This window comes from Lycorma delicatula, chromosome 4 (assembly GCF_047948215.1).
Source record: "Lycorma delicatula isolate Av1 chromosome 4, ASM4794821v1, whole genome shotgun sequence".
NCBI lineage: Eukaryota > Metazoa > Arthropoda > Insecta > Hemiptera > Fulgoridae > Lycorma > Lycorma delicatula.
In genome coordinates, this window is record NC_134458.1 from 137,972,960 (window position 1) to 137,987,930 (window position 14,971).

At 28.8% G+C, this 14,971-nt stretch overlaps 1 protein-coding gene across 2 annotated transcripts in view; it reads left to right on the top strand.

Moving 5' to 3' along the window:
- The window catches only part of LOC142322942 (putative metabotropic glutamate receptor mgl-1), a 376,797-nt gene that overhangs the window by 42,327 nt on the left and 319,499 nt on the right, over positions 1-14,971 (top strand). The gene's annotated exons all lie outside the window — the stretch shown is intronic.

Consider the following 14,971-nt stretch of genomic DNA (forward strand, 5'->3'; position numbering starts at 1 on the left):
AGAAAGAAATTAGATTATTTTTACCGTTGTACCTATGATTAATGTTTTACATATGTTACAACCATAAGAATGAATTGAACAGGTGAGTAAAACTAAAAATTAATCATTCCTCTATAAGAAATCTTTTTTAATTGATTTCAAACAGAGGTTTTCAGTTTGACTCATGTGTATTCTTTAAAAATGAATTTTAAGTTTACTTTTTACTAAATGTATCATCATCGATTTCGATTATCTTTTTCGATTTTGGAAAGAAAGTTCTTCCGATGGTCTCACAATAAGTATCCTTCAGTTAACATCAGTGGAAGATTCCTTTTAAACAAAAACTTATATGATCATGTAGACGATTTAGATTTTATTTTAATCTTTTTTAGTTGTATTTTTATTACTTTCCCGGCGAATTTAACTATAACTATATTAAAAGGAAAAGTATAGCGATCATGTTAAAATTTGGGGTATCAAATCTCTTGCAAATCTTTACGTTTTAGAATTCAAGAAGTTCATCTGGACAAAAAACATATGTATGTGCGTACGTATTTACGTATGTGTGTCGCATTGTTTTTGGTCTTATACCTCAGGATTGACCCAACCGATTTTCTTCAAATTTGCCTCAAATATTTCTATATATGGAGCTTTGGTCATATTATAATTTTTTAAATTTGTTAATGTCTCTTCATTTAGCAGTTTAGACAACAATTTATTAAATAAATTTGTAGCCTACAATGCATATAAATAATTCTTTTTTTTTCAATCAACCTTTACCTCTTATAATTGAAATATATGTTTTTTCTTCTTTCGCTCTTGTCTTCCTTCGGTTTAAATATTTTTGAAAACTTTTTTGAAAGTTTTTACTTCATATAAAGAGCTATTAAGAAATGTCAACAATTTTTTAAAATTATAAACTCCGAACCTAAAATGCAGAAAGATTTTTGAAAATTTTTTTCCTCTTATTTTTCCTTTTATTAAAGGGGGTGTTGGATTTAGAGAAAACTTTACTTAAGAAAATTTGTTAAGCTTAACCTATATATGAATATTTTTAGAAAACGTTTTCTTTAAAATTTATTCCACACCTCTAAAAAATGTATATTCTGTTTTTTGTTTATTAAGTATTTAATAATAATTACATTCTAACTCTTTTAATTTTTATTATTAATAGTCGGGAAAATCATGAAATACTTTGCCGGTTTTTTTATCATTAGTTAGTATTGGGTTATTGTGCAACAAAAATAACAAGAAAATTAATCGGAAATTTGGAGGTAAAAAAAATTAAAAGTATATATATTCCCAAATTCAGGTCACCTAAACTCATGCTCGGTAAGAATTACTTAACGCCATTTTTTCTACTTTCTTTTTCTTATTTTTATTAAGAAAGATTTCTTAATAAAAATAAGAGAAAAGAAGTGAGAAATAAGTTATAAAAAAATAAGTAATAAAAAATAAGAAGACGGTGTCGCGTCTTCGTAATGTTCGTACGTACGTACGTATGTATGTTGACGTTTGAAGCTTAATAACGTTTGACTGGATACACCGATTTTGATAAAATTTTGTAGAGAAACTTGTTTATATGAGGTAATTAAAAACTAAACAACCCCAAAAAAAAATTGGTGGTAATACTGGAAGGCGGGGAGGCGATCAAAGTTTAAAAATATAATTTAAAAAAATTTTTCAAAACTTTTTATTTATTTAAATTTTTAATATTATTAAAAGATTAAGTAACAAACCTTTAGTAATAATATTATAATAAAAATTTTATCATAATTCACCCCTCACCACAAAAAAAGAAGTCTTAGGTAACTTTTTATTGGTTGTACATTTTTTAGTAGAATTTTTCTAGTTTTTTCCATTTAACATAAACGTAGAAAATCCAAAAATTTCCTTGGAAGTGGGTGAGGAGAAAAAATATAAAAAAGACAGATTTTTGAATTTTTAAATCTTTTTTTGGTTTATTTAAATACATAATGATAATTTTACGATGAAACTTTATCATAAATTACCTCCAAACAAAAAAAAAGAAATCTAAGGTAATTTTTTTCACATATAATTAACTATTTTTCCACTATACGTATAGGAATAAGTAACCAATGTCAGGATAATATTATAACTTTGTTGTCAGCTCACGGTTTATTGTGAATCTACCCATATTTTGAATAAAAATGAAACTAACAACTTAAAATTAACTGGTTAATTTCAGTTAACACACACACACACACACACACACACACACACACACACACACACACACACACACACACACACACACACACACACACACACACACACACACACACACACACACACACACACACACACACACACACACACACACACACACACACACACACAGATTTAATTAATAGTATGGCTGCGTGTTTTCCAGTTATTATAGTCCATTTGAAGTTCTGTTTAGAAACAATGTCATTTGAAAAATTATTTTCTTTTAACAGACAATTAATAAGCGACGTAATCTTGTATTAGATTCATTAAAGTGTGTGTTTATATATATAAACAAAAAATATTCAGCGAGTAACAGATGGTAAATCATGATCATGATTGTAGCTTCAAGGTTGTTCGATTTAATTTGGACTATTCCAATGGAGGAAAACAGCGGCTAGCACAATCTAAAAGAAAACTGTGGTGGTTTTATAAACAAATATAAAAACCAGTTTTTCTGCTCTCCATCCTTTGTGGTCTTTACGTGCTAGAATCAACAGTTATCAAGGTTGGCAAAAGTTGAAATTTAAATTTTCTATTATTATTGACCAAAAACAGATATATATTTTCGTGAGGACTAGAAACCTTTTTTTTCCTATTTTTAATTAAAAAACTTTTATTTCGGGCGCATATTTTTACATTTTATTATCAAGTATGAATGCTAATCAATTATATGTAAGTATGGAATAAATTAATGGCAACTAATGTTACAAAAAACAGAATTCTTTGTTATGAAATATACGAATATTTTGTTTCTTATCCGGAATACTTGTATAAACTAATGGAAAAAAATAAATTTTGGGAGCAAATTGGATTAAATTAAAGTAAAACACCGATCTTATTTAGAAAAACGTTTACCGCATTTAAAATGTCTTTAATCATATAGGAAAAACGTTAATAATTTTTCATCGAACATTTTTAATGAACTTTTCCTGTTCCTTCATAAATTTTACCAAAAAATTAATTTAACAGTGTTTTTCTTTTTACAAAACGACTGATAAAACTTTATTAAATTGAGATATATTGTTTATTATAATATTCTTTTTAAAAGTGTCAGGAAAAAACTATGAAATACCATGCACTGGTGTTCGATCGTCTTACTTGTTCGATGCATTTCTATATTTCTTTCTATTTTATGCCAATCTCTTGTCATATTTCTTACATCGAAAATTCTCAGTTATCCGTTTCATATGTTCTATTATTATTAAAATAGTTTTCTTTTATTTATTTTACCTTCTACATGTCCTTCCAGAACCAACTTTACTAATCATTGGATGTAATAAAATATATGGCTTATTAGCTTTCAGTTTTTTCTTTTCGATTAAAGATTTCGTAACGATTGTCTGTTTTCTTTAATTCTATCACTTCACTTAAATTTTAAATAATCTCTTATTTAGTAGTATATTTAAAAACTTTTCTTTATTTTGGGTTTATATAGCATCTTTAGTATCTATGTTTCGTTGTCGTAAACTATTACAACACTCCATATAAATATTTTAGAAATTTTATTATTTAAAAATTTATATTTGTTACCTAAGAGTTATTTTTTTGGATTAAATTTTTTTCTGGCTAGAAATTTAAGTCTTCTTTTGATATCTTTTTTATTTTATCCATCCTTTTAAATTTGCTACCTAAAAAAAAAAAACATTCATTACTTCATCTAATCCATTCCTACTTGCAAGGAAAAACAATGTTTTAATATCATCGGATATTGAACTTTTTATTTTTTTATTAATAATTGTGTGATATAAATTCTTTTTTTGCGATTATTTTGTCCTGAAAGAAATTTTGTAAGAAATAAAAAACTTAATATCCATTTACGAGAAGTGAACAAAAATAAATAACCTGTCGGTGGTTAGTTCCTGGATTCCAATTCGTTTAAACAATAAATAAATATTTTGAACTTTTTTTTTTAAATTATACACGAAAAAATTTTTCCCATATTTTAAATTGTAAAATTTTATTATTCTTGATTGATAAAAGTAATTTTCTCTTAATAATCAATTTAAAAGATATTGTTCCAAATAAATAGTCGGTTATTTAAGTTTACTTGTTTAAAATAATTAGTTTAATTAAAAATCGGATGTTGTTATCAGTCAAAATACTTTCTTCAGCGTTCTTTTAGGTATTATTTTTTAAGTAATTACGATAAAACATTTTTTTTTTTTTAAATTGATTTCTCTTAATTGCAATTAGGAAGAAGAAAATAGAATCTTGAGGAAAATGGGGATAATTTTTCCTGAAAAAATTTAAAATTGACATGTCGCATCTTATTTGAATTTTATATATATCTTCATTATGACTTCAATTAATCTAAGAGTTGAAGAAGCGTGAAGAACACACCATGAAATAAAGAAATCATGACACGTATACTCAGATTAAAAAAAAATGGAGGGAATTGTGTACTATAATGGTGTTACCTGCGATTTCTTTCATATTGAAATACATTAGGAAAATGATTCCTAATTATAAAACATGAATTCCTAAAATTCATAACACTTGTTATTATTTCAAAGGTTGAAAAGATAAAATGTTCTACTTGTGTATTATCACTTTGTACGTGCCGTATCTTTAGTGACATAATATATATTTACAGTTTTGTGCACGCTACCATTGTGATTAGCATTTTGTTCTGGTTAAGTGTAGTTACGGATGAGCTTTTATTTATTTGAATTGCAAAGTAAGTAATTCAATTTTAATTTAGGAGGACGATGGAAAACTAAATAAGTACTAATTGAGAATAAGGTTATATTGTCCTATCGTAACTGTCCGAAAAATGGTATAACAAAATGGCATTAAACGACGCCTTTTTTATCGTAAAAATAACGGTAATAAACAATAAACAGAAAAATGCTTCGAAACGGTGCAAATTAAAATTTCTCAACTAAATGCTGACCGCCTGGTAGAGTGGTAGCTTCTTAGCTTTTCATATGAAAGACCTTAGGTTCAAAACTCGGTAAGCACGGCGTTTTTCACACGTTAAAAAATTACCAATCTATATTCTACGCGTAAGTTTCAAACTTATGGTGAATTAATCACCAATCGCAAAAAACACATGAATCGAAAATCACAATCTACTACGTGTAAAAATATGTCGATTTGTTGGGTTTGGGATCTTTTATATACATCTCACCAGGATTATTTTTTATGTGTAATAAGTAAGAAATATCCAAACTGATATTTGTCGACTGGAACTCCTTCGGCAAGCATGCGAGCTCAGTGTGTAGTATCCCGGAAAGATAGTTTTATTATATTAGGCAGAAATCGGCCGTCGAAAGTGGATACATGGTGTATGAAAAAGAATATTATGATTTTAAAGCCGTTTAATATTTCTTAACTTTGTCTTACATTGTTTTTTTGTCTTCAGTCATTAAACTGGTTTGGTGCAGTTCTCCAAGCTTCCCTATCTGGTGCTAGTCGTTTCATTTCGGTATACCCCCTACATCCTACATCCCTAACAATTTGTTTTACATATTCCAAAAGTTGCCTGCCTGCACAATTTTTCCCATCTACCTTTCCCTCCAATATCAAAGAGATTATTCCAGGACGCTGTAAGATGTGGCCTATAAGTCTGTCTCTTTTTTTAACTATATTTTTCCAAATGCTTCTTTCTTCATGAATTTGCCGCAACACCTCTTCATTCGTCACTTTATCTACCCACCTGATTTTTAACATTCTCCTATAGCATCACATTTCAAAAACTTTTAATCTTTTCTTCTCAGGTACTCCGATCGTCCAAGTTTCACTTCCATATAAAGCTACGCTCCAAATATATACTTTCAAAAACGTTTTGATTTACATTAATGAATCACAAATAACATGTAAGAGTACACTTTTTTCAACAAGTTTTTTCGTCAAGCGGCACTCATCCACCAGATAGGAAAGTTCGTCCTCTTTTAATCAACATGAATAGGGTAACGGAAGCAACAGTTGCCTCAAATGGAGTAGATCAGTAGGTATCGGAGGCAAATACATAAGATCCTTTATAAAACCTCAAAGGAAAAAAAATCACATGGGGTCAGATCGAGTGGAAGTCATCGCAAACAAGCTCTGTCATCGAGTCCATACGATCCAGCTGTTGGGGAAAACGTCGTTCAACCGATCTAAAACAGAGCTATGCCAGTGAGGAGGCGTACCATCTTGTTGCCAAATCTTGTTGACATTTAATTTTGATAAGTCCCTTTCGCATTGTAAGTGTTCATGGGGATTTTCTGACACCCAGATACAGACATTATGTATATTAAATTTTTCACTAAGATGAAATGTTGACTAATCACTAAACGCAGTAAGATTACGCAGTCGTATTTACGCTACAATATTTTGATTGCTAAGTCGGCACGGACTTCGAAGCTTGTAGTTGTAAACAGCAATGCATATGTAAGCGTGTCCTTAAAACACTCCACACAGTCATCACCGTCATTGTTAGTTCGCGGCTGGCGTTTCTAACAAACGTTTTATGACTACGCAGGAAAGACGCCCTAACACTTTCAATATTTTCTTCAGACACCCTTGGTGTCCTGTACTCTTTCCTTTACACCGACATCCGGTCGTTTCAAACTGGTTATGCCATTGGAAGAATCACGATTAAACTTTCTCTTGGACGCACGTTGAACTGTGACTATTGATTCGTATTTAGCAAAATGCAAAATACAAAAGGCTTTTTGTTCAGGAGTCACAAAAAAAAAAAAACAAAAGACAAAAAACTTTGTTAATGGCGCTTGTCATGCGGAAAGATAGAGAATCAATCTACGGCCATGCGCACAACTAAAACATCCTTTTTACTCTTTGATTCTAACCCTAAATCTTTACTGTACACCTCATTCAATAAATATTATAACAAGTAAAAACTCCGATATCCTTTTTATACACCCGGTACAATATCTGATGCGTAATACAGAGTGATTGGGTGTTTGGTAGTATTGACCGCAAATCACAAAATCTCGTTTAATCAGAGTATGTTACTTACAACCATTAAGAAACATTTATTCTGGCATCAAAATAATTAGTGATTGTTTGAGGCCGAACAATTGTCTTAATACGGAAGATTTCGTTGATGCACCCTGACCCCTTCACATGTAAACTGTTGAAAGATTGTGGCATAAACTGTTTCAAAGGTGTTTGGTACGAAAACCATAAATATCAATTTGCCGGTCGCCTGGCAGAAGTTTTTTTAAAAAAAAATTAAGTACCTCCATTACGAAACTCGAATTCTTCGCTGCAATAGCTAACCTTTTAGATATTTTAATAAAACTACCACACGGAAAGTTGCCTTGCGGACTAAAATTAATCAATTTAATCTCTACGGAAGGAAAACCTGTTAAAATATTTACAAGTAAGTTTTCATGCGTAACTTAAGTTCATGTATACTAACACGGTTGTTGTTAGTACAGCATTATTATATTAATGATTGCAATTAAAATTAAATTTATTAATTAATTTTGATTAATTTAATTTTTCTCCCATGACAAAACGTAGATTATAATTATTTATAAACTTACATAAATGATTAGAGAATATTATTATTAATAATATCGGATGTCCTGAGTTTAGGGTTAAATAGAAGGTCATGTGAACGAAAGCGATTTCCTTTTGACATTAGCCATGCCATCCATGTACGTAATCCTGTATATACAACGTACATAGTGTACCGGTATCTGTCTATCCGGAAGGATGGTCTCCGACTTAAGTTATAACATTGAAAAAAATCCAAGGTCATTTATGAAACAGTATTTGAATTATAGCCAACATTTTAAACCAGGTGTGCGTTTCTATGTTGTTAATGTGTATTAAAATCTATGCAAGAGTATATAGCTTTAGCTGTAGGGCGGTGACCAGTTATCGCTGTATATGAATTTATTTACTTCTATATTAGATGAGTTCCCAGGAACTAAACTGACAACGAACGGAATAATCTTCTTCTTCTTTTTCTTCTTATTATTTATATTCTCCTCCCACTCATCCTTCCTCTTTCCCGTTGATTTTATTTTTAGATTTTTCTTTACCTAACTTTGCCACTGTCCATCATATCTATTTATTCATACGTTAAAATAAATTAAAAATTATACCATGACAAATTATTGAAAAAAAAAAAAACATAAAAAAAATTAATAACACTAGACCTACACTATTAAATAAATCATTATTATATTTTAATATTTAAAAAAAAAATAATAATAATAATTATAAAAAGTAACGTCAAAAGCATTTTTAAATTGAAAACATCAAATATATAAGCTATAATAAAAAAAAAAACAACTTTCTTTTTTATTTAAGTTTTGGTAAAATTAAACGTCACAGACTTTAGCATAAAATAAATTAATGCCTAAGGTATTATATAAAGAAGTATCATCTTCAAAGTCTTGTAACTAATCTGATGACTTTTTTTAAATGAAATTTTTACATTTTTTTTTGTTCTCAAATAGGCTGAAATACATTATATACGTATAAATAACTTGTTTTACTCGTTTGTTTCATAAATATATACAAAAAATAACGCTTTTATCTAGTCGATAGAGTTAATTAATAATGAATATTAATAAATTAATTTTACGGTGTTCACTTTCAAATCTTTATTATAATAATAAATATACAGTTAATTATTCATTATTTTTGGTCTTCAAGTTTTCATTTACTTTTTTTTTGTATTTCAAAGCAAAAGTATTAGAAACTAATTTATAATATCCTCACAACTTTAGATTTGTTGTAATAATAATATAGCTAATTCACTTTTTAAGTTTTAATGTAATCTAACACAAAAAAAAAATATATTAGAAGCAAATATTTTGGGGCTATTTCGGCTGTTTAAAGATGTATTAAACTTCTTGAATGATGTATTTTTTCGGCAGTAATTTTAATACTTAAATTTAATAAGTGCTAATTAGACGTATTATTTAATTTTATAAATATTAATTTATTTTCTTAGCATAACTATTTATTGGAAATAAATAGAAAATATAATGATGCCCTTTTCGGAATACGGTTCCTATATTAGTTACTGTATATTTTTGCCGATATGTTTGAATCTTAATAACTAGTTTTACATTGAAAATAATAAAATTGAATTGCTTTTTTATTAATACATACAATTTTATTTTAATACTGATTTTTCAAAAAAGGTTTTTATTAAATATTGAAGAATATTATTAGCTTAATTTTTTTTTTGTCTTCTGTCATCTAGTTTGATGCAGATCTCCAAGATTCCCTACCTACTGCTAGTAGTTTCATTTCGGTATACCCCCTACATCCTACATCCTACATCCCTAACAATTTGTTTTACATATTCCAATCTTTGCCTGCCTGCACAATTTTTTCTTTCTACCTGCCCCTCCAATATTAAAGCGCCTATTCCCGATGCCTTAATATATGGCCTATAAATCTGTCTCTTCTTTTAACTATATTTCTCCAAATGCTTCTTTCTTCATCGATTTGCCGCAACCTCTTTATTTGTCACTTTATCCATCCATCTGATTTTTAACATTCTCCTGTAGCACCACATTTCAAAAGCTTCTAATCTTTTCTTCTCAGGTACTCCGTCGTCCAAGTTTCACTTCCATATAAAGCTACGCTCCAAACATATACTTTCAAAAATCTTTTTCTGACTTTAAATTAATTTTTGATGTAAAAAAATTTATTTCTGACTGAAGACTCGTTTTGCCTGTGCTATTCCGCATTTTATATCGCTCCTGCTTCGTCCATCTTTAGTAATTCTACTTTCCAAATAACAAAATTCTTCTACCTCCATAATCGTTTCTCTTCCTATTTTTACATTCAGTGGTCCATCTTAATTATTTCTACTACATTTCATTACTTTCGTTTTGTTCTTTTTTATTTTTATGCGGTATCTTAATATAAGTCATCTTAACGTATTAATGATTAACCTTTACAAGCCCTCATCGAATTTGGGTACTTTTGGACCAAACGGTTTTGTAGTTTTTGATCATTTTTAAAATAACAGCTGTCTGTATAACAGTTAAAATGCGTATTAAATAACCATATCTGACTGAAATTCCTCTTATGAACAAAATTTAAATGTAATACTAGAAGATTACTCGCAAAATGTGATAATTAAAAAAAATCTTTGGTCTTAAGACATCCTTCCAAATTAATCTGGAAAACAATGAGAAAATGTTAATTATTAACCAGTTAGTAGGATATACTTTCGAATTTGTTAGCGTAAACTCAGTTTCTCCCTTGCTGAGAGCTGAAGGTAATGTATATAACAGCAAGGAGTAGATTTACCGGTTGCTGTGCACTATCTGTCCTAATCTTTCATGTTAATCTCCTGAGATGCAAGAGGCATCAACAAGAGTCAGTTTGTTTGAAAGTAATACTTACTATACAACCAGTCTGTGTAAAGAAGAATGAATGTGTCGCTTGTAGGGTTTAATATCGTCCACGTTTCGTTGTGCTACTGTCATGCAACCGAATATTTTGGGCTCAGTGAAAAAAGGCAGCCGGATTCCACTTCCCTTCTCAGGCAATTAGTAAGCCTGGCATGAGGTTTTGTTATTCTTAGGGATGGTTATGTAATTTTCGGGAATAACTTAATTCGACTCATGTCAAGTCGCCGAAAACTCTTACGGTTGTAATCGCTTTAAAATTTTTTTATTACATTCGTATAGAAGTTCAAAATTTAATATTTATGATAAGTATATAATTTTCTGTTTTTTATCTGTAATTTTGTAGTGAACTTATTATTTTTTTACCGTAACTTATTTTATACAAAGCACCCTATCATCTGCTAAGTGAATATTGAGATTAGAAGTTGGACTCTAAAATCTTAAGTAACTAAGCTTTACATGAATTTGAACTATTCATGAATTTACTGTTTTTTAACTTAACTGAACGCTACAATTCATTTTTTGCCTATTTCATATTTTTTTAATAAACTTCTGTTAAAATATCATTTGGAACTGAAAAAGGAGTTAGAAGATGTTCCTTAAATTCATAAGCAATTAAATATTTATTTAAATTTTAAATACCAGGAATTTTTTTCACTAGGCGTTTCACAAAATAGGGTCAAAAAATATTTTTATTTACTTTCTTTTGTTTTAATCTTTTAAATAAATATATTTGTAATGAAATTTAATTGAAAAGTTTTTGTGAGACAAAATAAAATCATTCTAATTTTTTATCGTTATTATGAAACGAGTTATTTCGCTTCAAACTCATCGGCAGTGTACAACGCGGCTAGAATAATTAATGAAAAAAATGGTAGGTGTAATTATTATAATAAAATTAAGGTTCAATTTGCGTTATTTCCTTTATGAAAAACATTGATTGTAATAGTAAGGATTGATATGGTATTAAGTTTAATTTATTATTTTTTAATTGGACTGCGTAGAGCAACTTAAAATCATATGCCTAAATATGTACTTTACAAATAATTTTATATGTTGAAAAATTAATTGGCATCAGTTAAACATTAAATTCTCTTTAATTATTATTAAATCTTATGATTTGATTTAGAAAAATATACAGCTTTTATTTTCTATAGGTATTTAGCTAATGAAGTTGTCTCATTTTATTCTTGTGATTTATGAATATTTGAAACATCACATTTACTATGTGATGCCATTATCTTTCCCCGGATTTCTCTAGTTTTCTGTTCTCAGTTGTTATATAACTGGGTAAAACATTTCTAATTACTGTTATTACTTCTGGAATTTTTAAAAAAAGATTGAGGTTCTCCGAGTCTTGATTCGGGTAGACTGACGGGCGTCATGTTTCGGCCCTTCTGGGCCCTGCGTGGCTCTGAGGAGCGATAGCATCTTTGCTTCTTCCGTTCGGTATGACGATCTGAGAATGAGGTAGTTTCATCACTGCGCACGTTAAATGAAAAAAAAAGAAAAAAGTATATAAAAAATGTAAAAAAATTTGTATTTATGGGTTTCTGTATGTAAATAGATTGACATCTATTTTGGTCTATACTCCGGGTATAAAATTATAATAATGTTGTAATTTATATTACCTGAAAAGTTGATTCTATTAAATTTTTGAAAAAAATATATGTTAAAGAGCTGAATAAGATAAAAAAATGCTTTACTTCTAAACGGGTTGAAGTTTATAAAAGTGAACAACTACATCAGTATTCATAAAAATATATAAAAACAAATAATATTGAATCATTTTTGAAAAAAAAAAATTGTATGCCATAAATTTTATTTCTTTTGGCTCTTTCAACTTAACGACTTTCATTAACTTTTCATTCATTACTTTTTTTGTCCAAATTACGCATTATCAGGGTAGAACAATTTTAACTCGTATCAAAGGAGTAAGGAATAATACATTACATACTCTATAAATATAAATCGTATTAAACATTTTTTAACCTATTTCTTTAACTATTTATAAATTATTTTTCTTGAATTAGAGGTTATCAAGCAGCAATAGTTTTCCACCATTAACATAAGACAGATAGTCTACTTTTTGTTCAAAAAGCTGAAAATATTGTTATTATTTTAGATGTTTTCAACTGAATTTTGTGATTTTTACTAGAAAAAAATTCTTAACGTCCAGGTTTAATCGGTTAACATTTCATTACTTTTTATTTACTGTCTTACGAATCAATCTAGAAAAGTTTTAAAACTATTTATCTCTAATCGAGAAAATAAGTAAATAAATAATTATATTTATTTTTCAAGCTTTATTTTAAGTATTTTATACTTACGTACCGCACAACTTTTTTTTCATTTCGGTAAGAAAAAATGTCGCAGTTCGTTCATTTATTTAGGTTTTATAAATAATACCTTGATTTTTGGTGTATTTAATTTTCATGCAAATATTTAAAAACCAACTTCTAGATTCTTTGAAATTCGACCTTGAAGGGATGAAGAAAGGGGAACAAAATTTGAACAATAATTGCAAATTTTCTCAATTTCCTACTATACTGAACGAGATATTCACTAGATTGAAGCTTGCAAATACACTTCAGATAAATATATAAAAACTATTGTCGGTTTTTTTTTAATTTTAAATTTTTTAAGGAGTGCGACTATGTACGGTGCGGCAACTCAACCAACACAGCCACTACCACTGTTACTGTATGTGAGATGCGACTGGCTGCACTTGACTAAATAATATTAAATAAAAATGATTAAAACTTTTAAAAAAATGAGAAACGAAGTACGGCCACATCCAAGATGTGTTTGTCGGGTAAGGCTAAGGACCGGGTAAACATACATTTTTACCCGTACGATGTACATGTAAGCAGTTATATATATATATATATATATATATATATATATATTACTAATATCTTTAAGATGGAGGCCGACTGTTTTGAAACCCACATTCTTATATCCCTCAAAGTTTCGGAACCTGTACTGACCAAACTGTTGCTCTGAAGAAATTTCAATACACTGATATTTTTTATAAATTTAACTCGCTTTAATTTTTTATTTATCATTATTATTCTCACAAATATGAGTTTAATGAACACAGGGGGTTTAATGGGCAGAGACCTCTGGCTAGACGGGAAGAACGAGCGAAGCGAGCCATGATCGGTTAAATATCCTCTGACTACGACGAGAAAGGGAAGTAAAGAAAACTAACTGGCTGGTAAGTATCTTGAGAGAAGAAGAATTGCTTAAAATAAAACAGTTATAAGTATCGGTAAAAAATTAAAAAAATATATATAAACTGGGAATCTAAAAGATTTAAAACTTTACCTGGGAATAGAGGAAGATGGAAATTGACATTATGGAAATGGAAACTGGACCTCTCAGGACAATTAAATTAAGATGTAACCATAAAAATAACTTTCACCATATTAATGAAGGGGGTTTGCTCAGTGAACAATTTTGGGAAAATTGAGTAAAAATATTGGTAGATTTTTAGTACAGTCTGTCAGTTAATATGTTACTTAAATACGAGATGCAATATTCTGCATTGTTTAATTTTGAGCTTTCCATTTTGATAATATTCTACCGTGATGGGTTGACAATTAATGGATGCAATGACGTGAACATTAGTCATTACACGTGTACCTAAAATAAAAAAAATAAAAAAATTATACATTAGGCCTAAATTATCTAGTTACTTGACTGTATCCCTATTATTAAAATAATATCTATATTGTTAACTAAGGCATATTGAATGAAAGTGAATTTTAATTTTAAGGTATATTTTTTATTGATAGATAAATGAAAACGGTTACGGTAGATTACGATACAATCATATACTTGGACCGATAATAATATATAATACTGTGTGAAGATCCAGAGAATTCATCACGGTTTGTAATGCATGGAACAATATACGATGAGTTTTGATTCTTGTTCAACTAATGCATCCATCTACTATACAATGATATTATTGTATGTATATATATATATATATAATATATATATATATATATACCGAGAAGAAACGATTGGAAGATGGTGGTTGCTAGTCGCTGCTTGTGTTAGTGCGTATATATGTTTTAATACCGACTTGGCAGTTGGACTGCACGATTTCAATGTTAATAAATCGTATGGTCTATATAATAAGGTATATGTTTGTTGCAGCCGGATTTTCTAATGTAAAATGAAATAGACGATAAATTATGTAACGAGTAAAAGAAATCGTCTACGTATTTAAAAACTTTTTTCTTTTTTAATAATCTCTTTACAGTAATAAAATTCGTGCTCAGTAATTAAATTCTTTACAGGTACCCTACTGAAGTAGGTTGTTCAATATTTTAAGTAAGTTATAATACTTCATTGTTAAGCCGTAATATTAATATATACTTTTTTTGTTAGACAGGTTGCTAGTATTAACT